The following is a 23,547-nucleotide window of genomic DNA, read 5'->3' on the forward strand; positions in this document are numbered from 1 at the left end:
TAAAGCAGATTGGATGCAGTAAAGGGTCATACAAATCCTACAGAAACGGGCAGACAAGTACCCAGAGCCCATCTGCAAGAATGCATTCATAACAGCATTGCTTCTCCTAATGCAAACCTGAAGACTAACTAAATGTCCACTTTTTAAAGTTTTTGTTAAAAACTTATTTCAAACTTTTATAATATTACGTCAAAAAGTGATTTTGTATCTGTGTTTGTGTGTGTGTGTGTTCTCTATACTATTTTTGGAACAGATTTCACAATTCAGCAAGGATGGATTCAAGGTCTACAAGCCCTAGGTGCTGGATATGAAAGTCAAATCTTAGGGCTGTGAGGGAGACAGACAACCCTGTGTGGGGCACCTCACCCAGTTTGGGCCAACTCATTATATGAGACTGCTAGCATCCTATGGTTCTCTCTGGTTACAGAACTGCAACTCTTTTTTCCCCTGAGATTTATAGCATGTGCTTTCTTAAAGTGTGGGGGTGTGTCTGGTTATACCTGCCATTCTTTCTCTCATTGTAATCATGTTGTGATGATGTGGTCACTCTCTCCCAAGTTCTCGCAAATTCCCCACAGAATCAGAAGTAAATTCTTATTTCCAGATATTGGGAGTTTAATCCACACTCATGGGCACACTATGTTTTCTATGGACTGAGAGAGAGACATTTTTCAGCCAAAATAAAATTAAGTGTTTATTATGTGCTCTGGAAATGGTGACTATCTTAGCAATTTTGTATCTGTGGTGGCATGCATGGCATCTGGCCCATAGTACATGGTCAGTTAATGGTTAGCGAATTTGAAAATCAAGTTCTATTTCACAAATTCAATTTCTTAACTGAATAGGCAGACCTCCCCATTTCCAACCGTCTTATTTCTCACCTTTGTGCTAAATTTTGTATTTTTAAACAATTTTTAAATCTATTCTTACTATCTCCCACCAGGATAGACATGCTGTGCCATATGCTAAAATGATTCCAATGTTCTATGAGCTATTATGAGTTGAAGTGTGCCTTTTAGAAAGAATATTGAAGTCCTAACCCCCAGGATCTGTGATTGTGGCCTTATTAGGAACAAGGTCTTTGTAGATTATCAAGTTAGGATGAAGTTATTAGAGTGGGTCTTAAGCCAATAGACTGATAATATTACAAAAGGGAGAAATTTGGATACAGACGTGCTCACAGGAAGACCGCCATGTGAAGAAGAGATCAGTGATGCTCCTATAAGCCAAGAGACACCAAAGATCATCTGCAAACTGCCGGAAGCAAGGAGAGAGGCAAGGAACAGATCCCCCCTCTCCGACCTCAGTAAGAATCAACTCCATCCATCCCTTGATCTTGAACTTCCAGCCTCCAGCGACAATGGTGAGATAATAAATGTCTGTTGTTTAAGTCACGTAGCATGTGGTACACTGTTATGGTAGCTCCAGGAAAGGACTACACGGCTCTTTGGGACTACCAATTATAGTTCTTATCTATACTTCTCACTTTAGTTAAATACTCATGTATCCATATCCATTTGTGATTGTGAAGTTTTTGATATCAAATATTATGTCTTAGTCATCCTTGTGTCTTGATAGCCCCAGCACATGCTCATTACTGATTTGAATTAATCGTGTTCTTAATTTACCCCCCTAGACTCCCGTCCATCTCAACTGTTTTTCCTTGGAACAGTGTGTGGTCTTCTATTATTTTGGTTCACTGAATCATAGTGATAGCTATGAGATAATTTCTGCTTCCTTGTGTTAACATTTCAAGCTCATTTTGCTTGAATTCCTTATTGTTCTGCACTTACATGTAACAAGTTCAGCCACAAGTTATTGCTCTTGCCCAGTTTCCCTGCTGTTTTCTCATGAGCATAAATGGACACCTCTTGAACTTCCATTTGTTGTTTTTGTTATGTTTTAGTTTTTGCTCTTACCTAGTCTCATTTATAGAATTGTGATTTATAGTTTCATTTGCTTAACAATTTCTTCTTTCTACTTCTTAAATTAAAGCATCTTAATTTTAAATCCCTGATATATGCAAAGCACTGTACTAGATGCTGAAGATGCAGGGATGAATGAGATATGGTCCTTGCTCTCAGGAGATCAGTCAGCTACTTTCCTCAACAATATTTTCTTCCTAGTTCTCGTGGAATGTGATCTGCTACTTACCATTTTCTTATCATAAACCACACACCAGAGGATCAAATTCTTTTATTTTCTTACTTATATCCTGCTGTCCAATTATGTCCTGTATCTTTTTATCTCTTTTTCAAAGTCATGACTTTGGAAGAAGAAATAATATATTATGCCAATAAGCCCATTAACTTCTTATTCAAATCTTCCAAATCACTAGGAATACATCTTAAGTTCATTTTTGCAGAAACATCCATTTCCAGCTAAGTATACAAAAAGCAAATGCATTGGGTAGTTGAAAATAGGGGACACATTGGGTTTTGTCAGACAGCTTTTCACTCTCATCTTATTACCTACATATTTCTTGGTGAGGAGTCATCAAACATTATCATCACTCTGTGTGTGTGTGTGTGTGTGTGTGTGTGTGTGTGTGTGTGAGAAAGAGAGAGAGAGAGTGTGTGTGTGTTTGGGTGGCAGAGGGAGTGAATGTGGGTCACTTCCTCCTGAGGTTCTAGCAGGATTCTACTCACTGGCTAATACTTAGAAATTCTTCTTAATATTCCCAGAAAAAGAGAACATTGTTTCCTCTTCAAGCAGAGTTTTAAGTCATGCTATAAAGTTGATCATTTTTTTTCTTGTCTTTTTCCCCCAACGTCACATTCATTCACTCCTATACCTCTCAACACTGGTATTGATTTTCCTGGTACTCCCTTGTACTTCTTTAGAATATATTTTTATTTTTAGCATGCTTCCTGAATTATTTTCTTTTCATCTTCTCTAGGGATATTTCATTCTCCTTAATATGCTGGAGCACAGAGGTACATTCCTGGCATCCTTTAACCTTCTTCTAAAAGAAAGATTAGTATGCATTTAGAGCACACGTAACTGATGACTATCTCAGCAGAGAAGACAAACATAGCACATATTCTACAGGTTACTAGAACAGGACTCTTAGTTCCCACAGTAACCATAACCAGAGGAGGCCAACTTTCAAGGCTACCACATAAAGAGATCTCAGAATGCCCATGTTGAAACAGAAATACATCTGCTCAGCACAATACACATGGAAGGGAACTTCCAAGTAGATGTTGTCATAGTCTATCATGTAGGAAGACCCTAACTGAGAAAGATATTTTAAAACAATGGCATTTCAAAGTCAAAATTTAATTGGTAGATGGAGTTATAATCCCCAAAATTTACCTGCAGAGGTATAACTTTTTTTACCCTTACAATATTCTTTTCTTGGAGAAAGGAGACATTCACTAACTATTTATAATGCCTTTCGCATGAAAGATAAGGCCCGGATTTCTTTCCTTGTGTTTCAAGAACTTCTCCCTCAGTGCCCTAGATTACTTAACTTCTTTTGGGCACAAATACATTCTAGCCCTCCTTCAACACTCCACTGGCCACCCATTTCCCACCTCCCCACCTTTCCAAACTCAGCCATTGCCTGAGTGTGTCTCCCCAAACCACCTCCTTGAACTGAAAGCTTCTGAGGCTAGTACACGATGCTTTTTCCCACTGGTCCGTGTGCACAAAGCAAGGCACTTTCTGCTCTAATTAGTCAGGCTTGGACTCAAACTCTGAGTTTCTTCTATTCTTCACTCTTCATTGTCTTTAACATTGCAAAGCCCATTATAGTAGACCTATTCCCAATGGTTTTTCTTGTTTATTTGTGTCCTCTTATGGGAAAGTACATATTATATTGTAAGTTCTTAGAAAATGAGGATAATAACGCCTCCAAAATCTTCTCCACATGACCCACACAAAATAAATTGTTGGAAGTAATGATGCCTCCTGTGTGTAGGAATGAGAGGGTCCTTCTCAAATAGACAACTGTATTTTGAAGACCTTTTTAAAAAACTGCATTGTACTATCTCAACTATATAGTTTTCAATTATTCTACACAATTGTTCATAGGAGCCTTTTAAGCTAAATCTGACCAATCTACAACTTGTCTATTATTTATTTGATTTTCACAGGGTCCCTAACCTATCTATGGAAAATAAGGTAAATAAATAAATGCATATATCATATGATTAGTCAAGAAGATTATTTTAAGAGACTTGATCTTCAGCTCCAAACCCACTGGGAATCTCCCCCTCATGGCCCCCAAATATCTGAAATTAAATATTGTCATAAAGTCTTCATGTCTTGTCAGTGTGGTTTCCCTGGCCTGCCATAAATTCCCCTCTCTTTGTTCAGGTCCACTAGGGAGATCTTATTTACTCTTCAGGATACTGTTGAGACAGGATCTCCTTTGTGAATTGTTTCCTGACATTCCCTAGCCCTCCTAAACACTTGGGAACTGGTCTATCATTGGTACTCTGTAGTTCTTTTTATGAATGCCTCTGTTGGTTCGCTTCTCTGTCCCAATTTGTCTATGTTCTTTTTGAACACAGAGACTATTTCTATTCAGCCCATCTACTCACTTATTCAGTTAACAATTTCTTTAGTACATTATCATGTTCAGACACTGTCCCATGGGAGGGATTAAGCAGGGAGCAAGAAAGCCATGGGCTCTTCATAAAAGACCTTGTGGTCTAGAGGGCAGGGCAAGTAATAGGCAAGAAATAATATCAAAGTATATGATATCCTCGAAACCTGGCAATATAAGCTCTCAAAAAATGCTGATAAAATAAGTTATTTTTTTCCGGAATCAATAAGCACTCAGAAACATGGGACAGAAGGTACTGCATAAAGTCGATAGTCACATAAAGAAAATATTTTATCACAGGACCTGGTTGGTATGAAGTTATAAGAAAGTGGTGATGGATTCTTGGCACATATCCTACTTGGCATCAGGCAGAGAAAGGTAGATAATCAATTGTCAAATGCTTCATTCATATTTTTGTTGTTGTTGTTGCCCAACCAACGGTATTTTCCACCAAAATTTAGGAATGTGAACATGCCACACTGGCTGCAGCTAGAGACAGAACTCCAGCCAGAGAAAAAGAAAGACTCCAAGCCAATACAAAAACACCTTAATTAGTCGTTTCATTTCAAGATGTTGAATCAGCTCCAACCTGAGGAAACCAAGGCCTTCAGAGTCAGAACAGCTTAAAGAAGAAGAAAAAGATGTTTCATTTATTTAGAACTTTGATCTGAATCCAATTTGGAAAGAAAAACCTAAAACCTTTTATAATAATAAACTGGAGATAATAGAATGCTGTTTTCGTTTATGTAAGAAGACATAGGCTTTGCATGAAATCTATTTTAAGATCTTTAAAATTTTATAATCAGGGTAGGTGATTAAATAGTTATATTAAATGGTTTAGCTAATATTCAGCATTACTTCCCTTGAAATATTCTGTTTAAAGTAAGCTGTTTGCATGCTCCTTATTAAAAGCATGATTTTAAAAATCTTGGGGCTGAATAATTTTCTACTGGCAGATAGTTCTGAAACAGAGAATATATCTGAAAGAATTTGGAATTGGTTTTTAATTTTTTTTAAATAGCAAAAACATGTGATCAAGGGGAACTTTTAATTCTTAGATTGCAAGAATGAATTGATACTAATCTAAATAGAGACTTAGAAGGAAGGTGTTTAAACATGATCTCCTGCCTGCAAAACCTCAGTCTTACCTTGAAAACTAAAAGATGGTAAATATTGATCTTTATTATGCTTGAACTGGGAGAAGAAAAGAAGAATAAAGGAAGAAAGGAGAAGAGACCTGCTCACAGAGGATGTTACAGGTTAATAAAAAAAAAAACCTGAAAGCAATTTATAAGACATTTAGACCCAGGGCGCCAGGGTAGCTCAGTCAGTTAAGTGTCCAGCTCTTGATTATGGCTCAGGTCATGATTTCATGGTTTGTGAGTTTGAGCCCCACGTCAGGTGCGTGGGGCTCTGTGCTGTCAGCGCAGAGCTTGTTAGGGATTCTCTCTACCTCTCACTCTGCCCCTTCCCCACTCATGATCTCTTCTCAAAATAAATAAATAAGCTTAAAAAAAAATTTAGACCATTCTAATTATTTTATCAACATCCCAGCAGGTGTAAGATTTCAAAATTAATTATAAAAACCCAAAAGGATTATTTTCTTGTCTACACTATCCATTATCTAATTAATTTAAATTCAATGAAATTATATCAAATACTTCATTCACAACATCTCTCCTTACATAGCCAACATCATCCCCCACACCAAAAGGCAGACTCTGGGGAATGAGAAGTCCTTCCATTATGAAATTTTCATCTTTCTTCATTCATTAATAACCATCTTCCAAATATTTGCAGTTCTCCAAATATGTCATGTTTTTAATGCTTGCTTACTTTAGTATATGTTGTCCCACCTGTCTGGTCAATCCTAACTCTTCCTTCAAGCTTTCAATGTCCCTTCCTCTAGAAAACCTTCCTGATATTTCTTCTTCCTCTGTGCTCTCACAGCAGCTTATAAAACCTTCCCCATTAGTTTATCAGGTTTGGTTCATTTACATGACCATTTCTTTTAGTAGACCCCAAAGGACATAAACTAGGTTCCTTTCATGTCTGTATTTGCAGAGCCTTGGGGGCTCCTGTAACTGAATTAATAAGTTGACAAGAGAAATAGAGGTGGAACTGGAGACCTCAGACCTTGAGCAATATGTTCACCTTGTAAGCTTATCTTCCAACCTGTTGGCCACAAACACTTTCTAAACAGAAAATCTCTCTAGATGTTTTGCAACACAAAAAGCAAAGGCATATTTGGGCAGAATCAAATTCACTTCTTCCATACCCATTCAATGAACAGAATAGATGGTAAAAAAATAGTATCAAAAGAATACTAGTTTATACTTTTCTGAAGTAGAAATTACCTCGTTAAGCATAGACCCATTAATCCTTAGATTTTAAAGAATGAATCGTTTTCATCTTTTCATCAATTAAAAAGGCACTATTTAGAACATTATATGCCCTTAAAAATTTTCGTTGGCATGATGAAACATATCCAAGAAATAAAATGACATAATTCATACCTTACAAATACATCAGAGAATAATATAAAATGATGCCATGACAAGTAACGTATAAAATCAGTATTATCATTTTCAATCCCATAATAATTCCTAATGGCCAGTAAAACTTCTGCAAAGCTGCGTTTTGCTATCTTTATTTGCTTGTTTTGTAAAATATGGGTCGAGGGGGGAGTCATATTAACAAAGCCCTGTATGCCTTTTTAAAACATGTTCTCAAAAGCAGAAAAAAACATTTTACTCAAAGAAAGCAAATCTGGAAGAGAATTACATGCAAACGTGGAAGCTGAACTTTGAAGCCCCACATCTCACTTTTATGATGGAGTCTCACAAGCGTCCCCACACTCAGGGCAGGGAAGCATCACATTTCGTCATGCTCTTATGCCAGCACTCATATGGCTAGCATCTACGGGGCCATCATTAGCCTCCTGCACCTGCTGTCGTTCGATATCCGTCAGTCTGCTTTTCGCACCAGCAATGTTGCCTTCTCCACGGCTCACAGCGCACCTTCTCCTCTGTCTTCGCCTACCAATCCACTCACTGCCGCCATCACCTGGTGCACAAACTTCTACAAGAACCAGCCTCCTGGGCTCCTCAACTGCTCCAATCTATTCTTTCTTCTGAAGCAAGCATGATCGCTTAAAACTACAAACCTGACCATATCCAGGCTTAAGGCCTTTTAATGACTTACCTAGGAAGTTTAGATAAAAACCTGAGTCTTCAAAGATGTTGCAAGCTTCCTTTTGACTCTTCGTGTCTATCTCTGGTGCCATATCCTACTCCAAGCCCTTCTTACTCCTCATCTCCAGGAACTCTGGTTGTCTCAGTTCCCTGGAGGAGCCAGGCCTGTTGCTGCCACAGAGCCTGTGCAGGTACTGCCTCCTCTGCCTGGAAATCTCACCCACACCTCTATACCACGTCTAACTAACTGTTTTTCCTACCTCAGATCTCTGCTTGAACTTCTCACCCTAACACCATGAGATGATGACCAGTCCCTCCAATACATGCTATGCTCCCCTAATGCCTTATTCTTTGTCTTGTCAGCATTATCATACCTTTGTAATTTTCCATTGAACTGTGTGCTTATCTCCTGTCTTTCCCTCTAGCCTGTGAGATGGGGACTGTGGGTATCTTTACTCTCCATTTTTCACCAATATCCAACTGGGCTTGCCATGTAGGTAGTACCTAGTAAAAATGTGTTGAATGAAAAACTGGACTTATCCATGTAAATATATCAAATCCAGTGGACAAAGGGCATGAGATACCCAAGTCAACATGTAGTCAAAAGCAGATTCAGTTGATTTTTGTTATTTGCAGTAGTCATATTCTATAAAGTTAGCCTAAACACTGAATTAGTGAATACTGAACTGTTGTTCCTAAGGGGAATACAAATTAGGTTCCCAGGAGCCTCCGGCCATTTTCATCAACCAATCAATAAATAATCTTGCTTTACATGCATTTAAGACACTTTAATATACATAGTTGATTCCTTAATGTTGAACTCACAGAAAACGACAGTGAAACTCGTGCCTGAACAAAGCTTATTTAACACACGTCTTTTCTCCACAAGGCTCATCCCAGCCTTCCCGTACTTGAAAACATTAGACAGTACTTCACGTTTGGGGCCTATGAAACATCAAAATCAGCAGTGGTGAAAAACAGGGCACTGACTAGATGTGAAATGGATACTTGTCTACAGTACGGGAGCTAAAACAAGAGGGCAGGGTGTCACCTTGTTTGACCTCAGCAGGGAATGCACCTTTTCAGTGACTCAAATGTTTGCAAATGAGTGCAAACACACTGCAAATATTGATTTGGGGGTGACAAATAAATTTTAGTGAGCAGGCAAATTTGCAAGCAAATGCAGGATCCGCAAAGAATGAGGACCACTGTATTTGTTAAAAGGCTTGTTGCCCATGTGGAGCACGGTTATATGGGTGAGCACACATACGTTCTGGAGCATGGAGAACTGACAACAATGTGTCAGTGTATCCTATGCAGTTTATAGCCCTCTATAGGAGTACAACAAATATGAAATTGCTATATCCAATTAGAGAGGATTAAGCCAAGACTCTTATTCAACCGATTTAACCACTTAATAAAGGTTCTAATGCATCCAGTTAGGGAAAAACACTATATTGAATTCTTACAAATATCTAAGATGTGGATGTATGCCAATAGATCATTAGTTATACCCATCTTCTTTGCAAGAACCTCAATGTTTTCTGATCACAAAATATCTTAAAAATAAATGAATATATGATTCCTGAACAGTTTCAAAATAACAGAACCAACTCCAAATTCATTTGGTAACTAAATAATCATGTCAATAGATCATATGCAAATAAATCTTAAGCCTAAAGGACATTTTTAACACCCTGGTTACTCTAAGTAAATCCACGTGAGAATTTTTGTATCTAGAGTGAAAATGGCGAGTTCTGGGCTTTTCGCCAATTTCATCTTGAGTGTGAAATTTCTGACTTGCAATCTGAAATTCTTGGAATCATATAAGCATTTTTTTTTGCAGTTGAGAATGGTTTTCCCATCCACAAAATTACCTATTTCCCTTTACTTAACATTTATGGAGGAATAAAATGTACATGCATGAAGAGAACCTTCTGAGAGTCAGGACCTCAGCCTATCTCCAGTCCCATGCCCCTCTCCTAATTGCTGGTTTCCCCTTTAGTGCATAAGCACACCGTGGTCTATGAAATGTCACAGCACATAACAAGGCAGGAAGCCAGTGCCACTGAATCTACATCCCAAGATATTTGAGGTAAAGAGAGACATGGCTACCAGAGAGAGGAAGAGAACCCTCTCCTTTGCTCTTCTTCCAGCTTGTCTCAAGATCCCTTCCTTTGGGGGTAATCATAGGGATCAGTCTTCCAGAATCTTCATGACCTCTCTCAAACTTTTTGCCTAAGCAACCTCCTAAGTTACTTTTATTTCCCCCTTCAGGGTATTTTTTACCTATGTATCTGAGGAACAGAGAAGAAACATGTAAGGGAAGGAGGGTTATTTGCCATCATTTCTTTACCAGGGAATCATTCACCCCCTCAGTAGGAAGAAAGGAAGGAGGACACATCTTCTCCCTCACCTTGATAAGTGTGACCTCCAGCCCCTGAAGCTTCAAAGGGTAGGAACTGGTACCCCATTCTCCTTTGGGGATCTGCCAGCATATTCATCCAGCATCTGAGAAAGAAAACCTTCACTGAATAAAGTTTGAAGGGATTGTGAGAAGCAAAATAAAGTTATGCTTGTCTTAAATGCAATTGTTGTTTGTTCAGCTTACCTGTTCCACTCACAGACACAGACAGACAACAGGAAGGATAAGGTAAAGTAGGAAACCAACTCATGGTTTGCCAGTCAGAAATTTAGGAAACATTTTTAGAAGAGAATGTTCATAAGTTCTCAAACTGGTTTCTATATGCAGACTTTTCTGAACTTAAGCCTTATATCTTTCATCCTAAGTGGCCCACAGGCATCTCTGAAGGAGCGTGTTCAAAGGGGAATACCCCCCCCCCCCACCTCAAACCAATCTCCCTCCAGGGCTCCATACTCAGGTTCTTGCACTAACTTTCATATTCAAACTTTTAGTAATAAATACATGGGAAATGGATAGAGTACTTAGTATTTTGCTGGGCACAAAATGTAATTATCCTTATTATGAGTTACTTAAGGGAAGGAAGGAAGGAAGGAAGGAAGGAAGGAAGGAAAGAAAGAAAGAAAGAACAAAAGGAGGGAGGGAGGAATTGAAGAAGAGGCAAGGTGCACACTTCACTCCTTCATACATACAGGTATGTGCCAGCTTATGCCCATGCTCATGGGCAAAGATCTTCAGGTTGACCACACATGAAGTCATGCAACTTAGTCACAACAGTCACTCTAAGAGCAGGTACTTCAGCACTGCAAATGGAATCTGGTCTTCAACTTAGTAAGTAAACACCTGTGGCAGGCAGGTGGCAGGTGCATTATGGGATTGAGGAAAGGGTGTTGGCAGAATATGTTTGAGATCCAGATGCATAACCTCCAACTTTGGGAATCTGAGTAAACTGTTCAATGTATTGAAGCTTTAGTTTTCTTATCTGCCCAATGGAAATAACAGTCATAACTCTGGTTACCTCACCGGAAGGTACAAATGTAGATGTAGTGGATACTGGTCTAGATGCCCATGAGAGGACCAACAACTCATTTTTTCCAGCTCCCAGAACGTTAACTGCCGTTGTCCCTTCAGGGAAATGTTCTTAGCCTTTCCCAAGATCTGCCTCCTCAGGGCCTGCCTACTCCAACAGCTTATTGATCCAGCTTCAAAATATCTCCAGATTCCAACTCTCCACCTTCACCACTTCTAGCACAAGCCATGCCCTCATCATGTCTCATCTAGGTTCTTGCAATAATTTTGTAATGTATATCCCTCATTCAACCCTATAGCCTGAACGATTTCTTTAAAACATGTCTTTTCATGTCCTCCATTACTTCCCTCTACCTTACATAAAAACCAAAGTTCTTGTACATGGCTACCAAACCCTACCTGATGTTTCAGCACTGGCTTGCCCTTCTCAGGAAACCTAATCTCATCTCGAGACCAACAACTCCTTCTTGTGCCCATAACTGCAGCCATGCCAACCTTCTTGCTTTTGCTCAAACCATACCAAGCATCCTCCAGGCTTAAGATCTTTCTGCTTGTGATTCTCTCTGCCTAGAATATTCTTACCCAACATGGCTCAATCCTTTCCTGCCCTCAAGTCTTTGTGCAAATGACTCCTAATCACAGAGGTCTTCTTTGACTACTCTTTTTTTTTTCTTTTATTTTAGAGAGAGAGAGAGAGAGAGTGTGTGTGAGTGGGGAAGAGGAGCAGAGGAAGAGAGCTCCATCCCACCACCCTGGGATCATGACCTGAGCCAAAAATCAAGAGTCAGGCTCTCAATGGACTGAGTCACCCAGGCACCCCTGACACCTCATCCCCTTTTCCTGCTCTAGTTTCCTCTCTATTACCATCAAAATAATATATATTTGCTTACAAATTTATTTGTCATCTGTCTCCTCTCACTAGAATATAAACTCCATGATTGTAAGAATTTTTTTTTGTTCACTGCTATATCCTGAGCACCCAATATGGTGCCAAACACATAGTGAGTTCTCAAGCATATTTACTGATGAAATAAATTAATGAATAAAAGGTGACAGATTTCCCTAACAAACAGTAATTGACAATATTTTCTGAATAAATGTTCAACAGAATTTTGATCTATATGTTTGTGAATATATACCAACAAATTTGAACACAGTAGAAGAAGTTGAAAACAGTAAAGTGGTATCACACATTTAAAGACACATGAAAAAAATCTGTAGAGTTAGTTAATCAAGTGGCACCAATGAATTCTGTGAACTGACATTATCATCATCTCACTCCTAATTCATCTCATTTCTGTGAGACAGGGCCAAGGAACAACACATTTAAATTATTGTGACATCTCTTCTTCTTTGTCAAAGAAACTGATGAGGAAAGACTGAAATTCTACAGGGAGATGCTACCATATGTTTTTTTTCTCTACAATTTCTGAAATCACTAGAGTTTCTGAGCATCCAGACTATCATTGTTTTTCATAATTTACCCTAAGCCTGGGTTTCCTTTCTAAAAGACAATGAATGGTGGAAACAAATCCTCTGTTTTCTGCAATTTCCCTGGACTCACTGTGCCTCCTCCAGGTCCAGCTTCTCAGGATTTAGATTAGACTTTTCACCTAGTTGACAAAAGGCTTGGCTGGATTCATTAACAGAGGCATCTCCAGCTTTTGCTATTAGCCAACAATTTGTTGTGCTGTATTTGCCAATGATTGCTTTGCCCTACCAAATTGTTGGAGTTCACATAGTTGGCAGCGGTTTGAAGGCGATGAATCTCCCAGCAACACCTGACAGGAAAACAAATACACACCAGAAACTCTGGTCTCAGTGGCACTCAGTCTCTCCTGCTTTGCCAAGTCTCTCTGTTTGCTAGCCAGTCCTTCTTTGAAAAGGGAGACACAGTATGAGACAAGAAAGAGTCATACTCACAACCTTCTAGGCATTGTAAGAAATGTGACTGGACCATCACAAGCCCTACTGGGGCTTTTGCAGAGACTCCTGGGATTAATCTCTTCTTGGCATGAGAGACAGGTCTGATTCAGAAACTGTGAATGGATTGTCCTCACAGGTCATCTCTCAGGCCCCGTGAGGCCTTCATTGTTATATGTCACTAAAGAAAGAGATTCAGTGATTTGAATAATAAGAAACTTCATTCCTGAGCCTTTGAGGGTGTAGGGCACTAAGAGAAAAGCAAAAAATTCCACTGCTAATACGGAAGAAGGCAAGGCAATGGAAAAGTACATTCAGTTGCCTCTAAAGGAGGTACAACACTGCAGTGTAGTAATTTTGTAGTCTTAGGAAGCCTTTTAGAAACTTCTTATTGGAATAGTAAAAGATGTCTCTACAAGACTGACAGCAGAAGCAAAAGTTTTCATGTTGGGGTCCCTCTCTACAATTTCAGAGGGCTCACAAAGAATCTGATCTTTCTAAAGTTGGCAGATCTTCAATGGGAAAGCAGCCCTGTCTCTCCTCCAGCCCCTGGACATGCAGGTAGCTTCAGGGCTATTTATGTGTTGATTGACAAGTACACACACTGTCTAGATAAGTAGGGAAGCATCTCTTGCAATGATGCTTCAAAAGGAGCAGCTGTCTGAAAAGATGAATCAATGCCAGGATAGTTCAAGAGCCAATCCAAATACCAGTAACCAAAGTAAACATTAACAGATGAAGTGAATATTTGAAGGAGGAGACTTACTCTAGGAGTCCACAGTGCACTAAAGATAGACAACTTGATACATACTTCTTCTTATTTATTTTTTATTAAGAAATCATCCAGCTAAGAATTATCACCTTTAAGGAAGTATCTTGGTTTCTGTTATTTAGACATGTCATATTATGTTTTCAAAATTCGGAAGAAAAACAATCACTTAGCTTGCCCATTTTCTTAAATTCCTTAGCATGACATTCAGTGCTCTTAATGATTTTGTGCCACATGCTTCCACCATTCCATTTACCTCCATTCCCCTTATCCATACATGTTATCTAGTAAAATCTAAGTGTCTGTCATTGCATAAACTTTTGTCTATTCCCTTCCCTCTGCCTGGAATTTGCTTTCCTGCAACCACACTGGATAAAACCCTAATTATTATTCAATCCCCAACTCAATTGACATCTTCTTCGGGGAAACCCTCCCAAATGTCTTTCTAAGCATAATTTATTCCTGAAAGTATGATCCTCTAGTATATTGTAATAGCCCTACTACATAGCATTGGCCATACTATGTAAGTGCCTTTTGTTCATGGGCTTCTCTTTTCTACTCTATAGACTATGATATTTTTTGGTGGAATTATCTGTATCTCACTCTTCTGATATTCCTGTTGTTCCCTCATTAAATGTTTGATGAAAAAAATGTACGAAAGAAAAAAGCCAGAATTTTTCTCTTTGCTCTCTTTCTTTCTCACTCTTTTGTTTTACACAAGAGAAAACTCCAGTCCAGAGAGATTCAGAGTCTTGCCCTAGATAACATTATCAAAGCTAAAAATGGAGAATTAAATCAAAAGATCCTCAGTGGATCCATTAGCATGTCTAATGTTAGGGAAACGATAGTGCGTTTTTTACCCCCGACAAGAATCAGGCATATACTGGGAAGGACCACAGATGGTATAAAGAATAACGAAACCAATACTGTCCACTAAAATTCTGAAACTTTTGTCTAAATATCCAGTGAAAGCCCCCACATACTTTGAAAAATATATCAATGCCTAGCAAAAGGGAATATTCCTTCTGGATCTGACCTCTTCTTTCCCCCAAAGTGCCAACACACACTGACAGACACTACCAAATTCATGTGCTGATCAGGCTGTAATGGTAACGATACCATCAAAGAGGAACGAAGGGGTCAACTTACAGGAGTGGGAACATCATCTGGGACTGGAAGGTGGAGACAGAGATTTTGACTCTACTTTCCTCTATTTCTGTGTTATAATCCTTCAAGTCCATGCAAGTGATCAATCTTTAGCACAATCTTTAGCAAGTGGGCTGAGAAAAAAGGAATATTCTGAGATTAATAATTTACATAAATTTAATGGGTATAAAATCTTGGAGGATTCTTTTTATTTTAAAGTTTATTTATTTATTTTGAGAGAGATACAGAGAAAGTGAGCAGGGAAGGGGCAGAGAGAAAGGGAGAGAGAGAATCCTAAGCAGACACATACTGCCATCATGGAGCCTGATGTAGGGCTCTATCTCATGAACTGCAAGATCATGACTGAACCCAGAATCAAGAGTCAGACACTTAACCCACTGAGTCACCCAGGCACCCTATTGGAAGACTCTAATAATACTATGTTTATGTCTCTCACTGAACTAGAAACAAAGACAAAGGCCGAGATGATTTCTCATTGGGACAATCCCCCCAGCTTCCAAGGCCCTAGACATTGCGGGGACTGGTGAGCAAAGAGTTTTACTTTAGACCAGTAAGCATCCCCATGTGAGTGGCTTTCTGGAAGCTACAGAAAGTGAGAAAGTGTAATTTCATCATTATCATTATCACATCAACATGCCCATTGATGTGTTTATAATGTACAGTAGCATTCCTAAAGCATTTGGCCATAATAGCTGGGTCAATTCACAGGGCAGTCAAGATTCTCCAAGAGTGCTATGGAACAGGATGCTAATGGCATGTAGCAGTGATAGAATGTCAAAATGATGATAGTTTAGGATACGTGCGATATCAGCAAGTTTGATGGCAAAAGGGAATGTGGAACTTTGCATCTGTAGGAAGACAGAACAGCTTAGTTTAGCTAAAATGGCATTTTATTCCATGATCATCATCATCATCATTCTGTCCCCAAGTAATCATTATCAGGAGTCACAGGGTCAGGAGTACTTCAAACACACACACACACACACACACACACACACACACACACACACACACTGACTTAAATAATCTCAGACTCTGCTCTGCTCAGCTCCTATTGGATTTTGAGTAGGTGGAGTTAAAAGTACAATCAACCCTTGAACAACAGCAGTTTGGACTGCATGGGTCTACTTACATGTAGTTTTTTCCCCCAATAAATACAGTACAGTACTGTAAATGTATTTGTCTTCCTTAAGGTTTTCTTAATAACTTTTTTCTCTAACTTATTCTAAGAATACAATATATAATACATACAACATACAAAATTTGTGTTGATTGTCTATTTATGTTATTGATTAGTAAGGCTTCCAGTCAACAGTAGGCAATTAGTAGTTAAGTTTTAGGGGAATCAAAAATTATATTTGCTCAAAAATTATATACTGCTCAGGAGGTTTGGTGCCACTCACCTATGCTTTGTTCCAGGGTCAACTACCCTAGAAATATATATATTGAGTTTGGGCCATGGAATTAGGGATCACAGCAAGAGTGATAAGGCTAATTTGTGTACATCAGAGTAAAGGGAATCTCTTTTTCATCATATATAAAGTCTTAACAGCATCAGCTCACTTTCCTCTGAGCTTACATGTTCTGGCTTCTGTTGTCTTTCCATTTGCATCCTTTACCCTAGTGTCTCAGCCATTTCTACGACTTCTATCTATTGACGATATCCTAATATCTGAGGTCTAGACTCCTAATTCGAACTGCCTACTGGTATCGGATAGTGGTGTTCTACAGACACCTCAAATCCAACACATTCAAAAGCATAGGACTGCACAGAATCCAAGTTTGTTAGTTTTGTTCTTAGCAGTTAGATTATGTGATTATGTCCAATGACAACAAATTCAGGTCAGTTTTCTCAAACTTCTAGCACACACGAGCTAACTACTTCATTGGCATACACAGACTAATAATTTTTACATTTTTTAGGGATTCATCAAAACTTTAGACAATTAAAACTAAAACATTTTAAATAGGTACTAACAATATTTCTTATTTCAGGAAGAAGGATGATATTGTCTCAAATTTGTAATAGTTTATTTAACATAATGTTAATGTTTATTTATTTCTGAGAGAAAGAGACAGAGAGACAGAGTGAGAGCAGGAGTGAGGGGGAGAGAGGGAGATACAGAATCTGAAGCAGGCTCCAGGCTCTGAGCTGTCAGCACAGAACCCAATGTGAGGCTTGAACTCGTAAACTCCAAGATCATAACCTGAGCTAAAGTTGGACGCCCAACCGACTGAACCACCCAGGTGTCACTGTAACAGGTTATTAAAAAGAATTGTTTTTGTCTGTTTTACCTGAGACCACAAGACAATGATCAGTATTCTTTTATTCTGAAATGATGTGCTAAACTATTTCCAAATGTGTTTATTAAGGCTAGGAAGATCTGAGATCGAAAAGAAAATTTCATTGGAAAATATTATTGAAGTGCTGTGACATTTCCTTCTTTACGCACAGAAGGAAATGGAGAGATATTCTACCTACCTCACTTCAAAGATCATCAGAAAAGAGATAACTCATGGAACTTGATATGCGACTTAGAGTTTGGGGGATAAAGTAAACTTGTATATGACTCACAACAGAAAAATATAAAGGAAAGAAGTCTAAGTGAAGTAGAGTGAAGATTGTAATTACACATTTAAATTCCCATTTATGAGGGACACCTGTGTGGCTCAGTTGGTTAAGCATCTGACTTCAGCTCAGGTCATGATCTCAGGGCTCGTGAGTTCAAGCCCCATGCTGGGCTCTGTACTGACAGCTCAGAGCCTGGAGCCTGCTTTGGATCCTGTGTCTCCCTCTCTCTCTGCCCCTCCTCCACTCACACTCTGTCTCTCTCTCTCAAAAATAAAATAAAAACATTAAAAAAACTTTTTAGAGTAAAAAATAAATTCACATTTATGATAGATCAAGTGTTTCCAGTAGATAATAATTTTATTTTAAAGAAAAAAATAGGTATGCAAGATAGTGAAATAACCAAAACAAAGGGGGAGGGGGCACAAAAGGTTCAAATATGCAAGAAGAGCAAATGACTAAAAAGCAAGAGAAGTTAAAAAAAAAACAACTGAAACACTTAAGGGGAACTGAAATTGGAGTTATCAGACATGGGTTTTAGTTTATTGGTAATTCTTATTTAACAGGTGGCAACACAGTGAGTTTCACCAGATAACATAATCTATAAGAAGAATAAAATGAGAATTAAAGACATTAAAAATTAAAATAGCCTAAATGAAAACTTTGATAGATGAGTTAAATGATACATTAAACAGGGCACAAGGAAGATTTAATGAACTGGAAAAGGATCAATAGAAAATATATGCACTGAAACCACACAGAAAAATAAGGAATGGCAAGTAAGAGAAAAAGCTGAGAGAAACCTGAGACACTGTGAACCAAATCTTACAAGTGATAGTGTCAAAAGGAGAGGAGAAATAATGGGTCAGAAACAATATGTGAAGAGAGACTGGCTGTGAATTTTGCAAAACTGACAAATGACCTAAAACAATGGAGACAAAGATTTTAGAGGCTCTACCAATGTCAAGAAGTATAAATACAAAGAGAACCACACCTAGAAAACTGCTGAAGACTCAAGTCTATGAGGCAAGCCTCATTACCTTCAAAGAGCAATAATAAGATTGATGGCTGACTTTTCGACTGTATGCATTGTCCAGAAGACAGTGAAATGACATTTTTTAAGTGCTTAAAGAAAAAAAAAAAAAACCCAACCTGGAATCCTATAGCTAGAGGAAATAGACTTCATAAATGAAATTAAAACAAACAAACAAACAAACATAAAAATCAATTCCAAGTGGATTGCAAACCTAAATGGAAATTTAAAAAAAAAAGAAAGGAAGGAAGGAAGGAAGGAAGGAAGGAAGGAAGGAAGGAAGGAATAGCAGGCATGCAGGCAAGCAGGAAGGAAATTAACTTCTAAAAATGAATTTAGGAGAACATCTTCAAGACAGTGAGGGTGGGCATATTTTCTTACACAGTTCACAAAAGTTACTAACTATCAAGGAAAATACTGAAAAACTAGTTTCGTAAAATTAGACTTCATAAAACTGGGAAATGTGTTCATCAAAATACCAGTAAGAGAGTGAAAAGATGAGCCCCAGACAAGAAGACACAGCAAAACCTTGGTCTGCAAGCATAATTTGTTCCAGAAACATGCTTGTAATCCAAAGCACTTGTATATCAAAGTGAATTTCCTCACAAGAAATAATGGAGACTCACATAATTCATTCCACAACCCAAAAATATTCATATAAAAATAATTACAAAACTGTAATATAATGCAAAGTAATAAAGGAAATACAAAATATAAAGAAAAACAAACAAATTAACCTGCACTTACCTTTGAAAACCTTCATGACTGGTGTGTGGGAGACAAGAGAGAGGAGAGTTATTGTGTAGGATGACTTTCACTATCACTAACAGAATCACTGCTATCTATTGGTTCAGTGGAATCCTTTTTTCTGCATGGGGGCCATTGTATATGCTCGCACAGATTTTAACTCCAGTACAGTATTAATAAACTCTTGCCAGGTATTGTATGTAATGTAACTGGCAATAAGGCAGCAGAGGAAATGGCCTATACATGCAGGCAGTCTGACCTAGAATGAAGCAAAACATTCCTAAGCTTACTCTTGTATGGAAAAGCAAAGGACTGTCCACACGTGCTTTGAAGTGACAAAAAATACTCTAGTGCCAGTTGTGGGCACCTTCCAATGTTCCGAAAAGTCACTGATTTCTGCCAACCACCTCATTCCTGAGACTGGGCATCTGAGCATGGGAGATGATCCCCCACAATCCCGCAGCAAGAAAGAGAAGAACCATTGGTTCAGTTGTGATCACATGACATCCGGCATCATGTACTACTTGTATTGCAAGACATTGCTCGTTTATCAAATTAAAATTTATTAGAAATGTTGGAACACTCACAGAACAAGTTACTCAAATCCAAGGTTTTACTGTATTTGCAATCAGTATGTGTGACACTACATTCGTATCTATAACCCCTAAAGAATCCCTACACAGTGAGAAAAATCCAAGAGCCCAAAATTTAAGTAACAGAAGTCTTGCTTAAGTATTTCAGAAAAGATGATATCCAAACGTTATTAAGCATTTAAAAAGGTGTTCAATGTCACTAGTTATCAGAGACATTGAATTAAAACAATAATAACAGAACCACTAGAATGGCAAAAAATGAAAAAGACAAAAAATACAAAATGTTACAAGGATGAGGGAAAACTGGAATCATCAGTGCATTTAAATGGTTCCAATGAATTTAGAAAACTGGCAAGCTCTTCTGAAACTCAACACATACAATCTCCATTACCCAGAAATTCTACTTTTAGGTATAAACTCCACAGAAGTACACACCAGCAGACATACAAGGAATGATTATAGCAACATTATTTGTAATAGCCAAAAAATAGGAAAGTGCAAATGTCCTGCACTTCATTTGCTCTGCTGGAGCAGACTCTTGTTTCCGCATCTGTTTGCATCCCGCTCCATCCCCATCCCCATGAAACAAGGATTACCAGCTAGTCAGAGATGCTATGCTGAACAAAGAGATGTAGGATGGATTCATCAGAAGAGATCTAAGTTGTCTAAATGAAAGGCCAAAATTAAAAGCCTCTTTAAACACACATATCCTCCTGACCAGCTATTGAGCCATCTAGCAATCTAGCTGAGGGAACCTTTGGATGAGACTGAGAGACAGGGGCTCTACATCTCTAAAGAACTGATGTGTATCTATGAACAGTTTATCTGGGAAATGTGGCTTTCCAGTGATAATTACACAGTAGATAGCAGATATATTTACCAAGCATTTCTACAATAAGCATACAAATTATAGGAGATACATTGTCAATTACTCTGTTTATTAATAATGGAAGTTAATGAATATAAGAAAAAAAGAAAATTCAAATTGTAATATGTAAAGAAGCAATTTTTTTTTCTTTTTATTCTATCTAGACCATAGTACACCCTATAGTTATTTGGAAAAAAGGTTTAATGCATAGACACATTATTACACATCGATATGATGTTCCAAATGTCTTATTTTTAACATTTATCAAATACAAGCTTCTCTCCCCACTTTACTTTTGCTCAGCACCTACTGGATTCATAGTCTACAAAGAGAGCGGCATGCATACCCCCTCCCTCTTTAGCTACACGAGCCCACTCAGAAGCATAGAAAGGGTCCCAAATCACCCACAGTGGCTGAACTTAGAATTCAGACAAAGTTTTCCTATATCCCCTGCAACTCTCAAAAGCATATTCCCAAATGCACACGGATGATGACCCAGAAAGTGATTCCTGATTCTCTTCAACCAGGAGATGGCTTAAGTTGCCTTCCATCGGTCCGAAGGGGAAGGACCTTTGCACAGGGAGATAGGGGGTAATGTTCCAAAAGAGGGCTAAAACATTGACTCACGTGCATCAGGGACTTGGTGAAATCACAATGAATTATACCTCCTTCAAACCTTCATTCCACTCTTTCCAATTATGGAAACTTGGGTAAGGAAATTCCTAAATTTCGGGGATTCACATCTGTCAAAAGGGGACAAAAAATCTTGCCTTGAGAGGTTTCTGAGAAAATTAAATGCAACAACTCACAGAAAATATTTAGCCTGGCAGGGCTTGATACAGAGTAAGCATTGAATGACTATTAGGAATATTATCTTTATTGGTTCTGTTGTTGTGATCACAGTAAGGATTAATATTATTTTATGATCTCAGACACCTAAAGGTAATTTCCATACTAACGCACAGCAGTATTGTTCGATATCCTTCTGGAAAGAAATAGGTCTCCTGTATTCGATAGCTTTTCGTACTTACTTATTAACTCACTGTGAATTTGTTTTGTTTCTCTTTTTACAATGTCCATCGGATCAGAAACACATTTTGAATGAAAACCAGTAATGATAATCAACATGTACTAAGTGAGCCAAACATACGTCTAAGGGCTTTCCAAGCATTATCTCACAACCTCCTCATGATACAGGTACTTGTGTTATCCCCACATGATAAATTCACTAAAAGAGTTCCACTTTATTTCTTCTATCTTACCGCCCAGACCAAGGTTTGTTGTTTGGCCTCCAGGAGTGAAGATCCTTTTATATTGCTCTGCTGGTGGTATGCACGAGGTACATGGATGACCCCAAGAAGGGGGTGTCGGGCAGTGACTGTAGAGGTCAATGAACGAGTCCTACAGGACAGGAACCAGGTCTTAAAGCATGAGTGAAGGGCAAGCAGAGCCAAATCAGAATAGGCCAGAGAAGCATAGTTTCTGTGAAGACTGGAAATACTGCAGGGGCTGGAGGTGAGGACGTAAGGAAGAGGGGAAAGGCAGGCTCGGAGGTAAAGGGGCAGCTGGGGCCAACTGTGAAAGACCAGCACACCCAATGCCAGTGCTTGGACTTGACATCATAGCGATTGTGGCAATGGGGAACACTGGAAGGATTTGAGCGGGGTTTTACGTGACCCTCTCCCATACACTTCCTCTAAGATAGGCCATCAGAGGCACTGTGGACATTTGTAATACTGGACACCAACATATACCGAATACAGAATATATGAAATATAGATTACATGAAAGATGAAAAGCTCTTGCATGTCAGTGGTAGTGGAGCTGGAAAAATGAGACAGATCTAGAGAGAGGAGGTCAAATGGGCAAGGTTTAGTGGCTGATGGGATGTGGCTGGTGAACAGCAGGGGTGAAACCAACAAGATTCCCAGTCTCAAGGAGGAAACGAATGGTGATGAGGATAAACAAAATGAGAACACAGGACAGGAAATAGATTTTTTTTCTTTTTGTTAATGAGGAAGATAATCGTTTCAGTCTTGGGCATGTTGGAAGGGAGAGAGAAATCATAAGAATTTGTACAATTCCTAATTACCAGGTTGGCAAATACTTAAAGATAAAAAACAATGCAGAGGGGGCTCCCAATAGGACTATAGAAGAGTCTCCTGGTGGTTGGAAACTTGCCTTGGATTAGACAGCCTTGGGTGTGTGGCCACTGCCACACAAAAGCCACACAAGGCTGTGTAGAATTGTGGGTAAAATGTTAAATGCTTATACTTGTCAACCACAAAATCCTACTTCTGGGAATTTCACAAAGGCAAATAATCAGGAGGGCTCAGGATATGTGAACAAGAAGCTCCCTGTAGCATTGTTTGTAGCAGCAAAAGCTGGAATTAAGTGTTCAAAAATAAGACACAAGTCATGGCACAACTACAAGGTAGAATACTACACAGCCAGTAAAATGATATATGGTCATGTCTATTTACATGGAGAGACGCCCGCCATTTTGAGGAAAAGGCAGGCTTCTCATCCACATAAGAAGATCAGTGCTATCTCACTCATTCACATGCTGCCTCCCTGACCAGTGTTCTCTGAGCCTACCTCCCACGTCACTGTAATTTCACTCCATTTATATCCTTATTATTCATCAGGCTTCTTAATCATCATGAGCATCTGTATAC

The sequence above is a fragment of the Panthera uncia genome (genome assembly GCF_023721935.1).
Source record: "Panthera uncia isolate 11264 chromosome A1 unlocalized genomic scaffold, Puncia_PCG_1.0 HiC_scaffold_16, whole genome shotgun sequence".
Taxonomy (NCBI): Eukaryota; Metazoa; Chordata; class Mammalia; order Carnivora; family Felidae; genus Panthera; species Panthera uncia.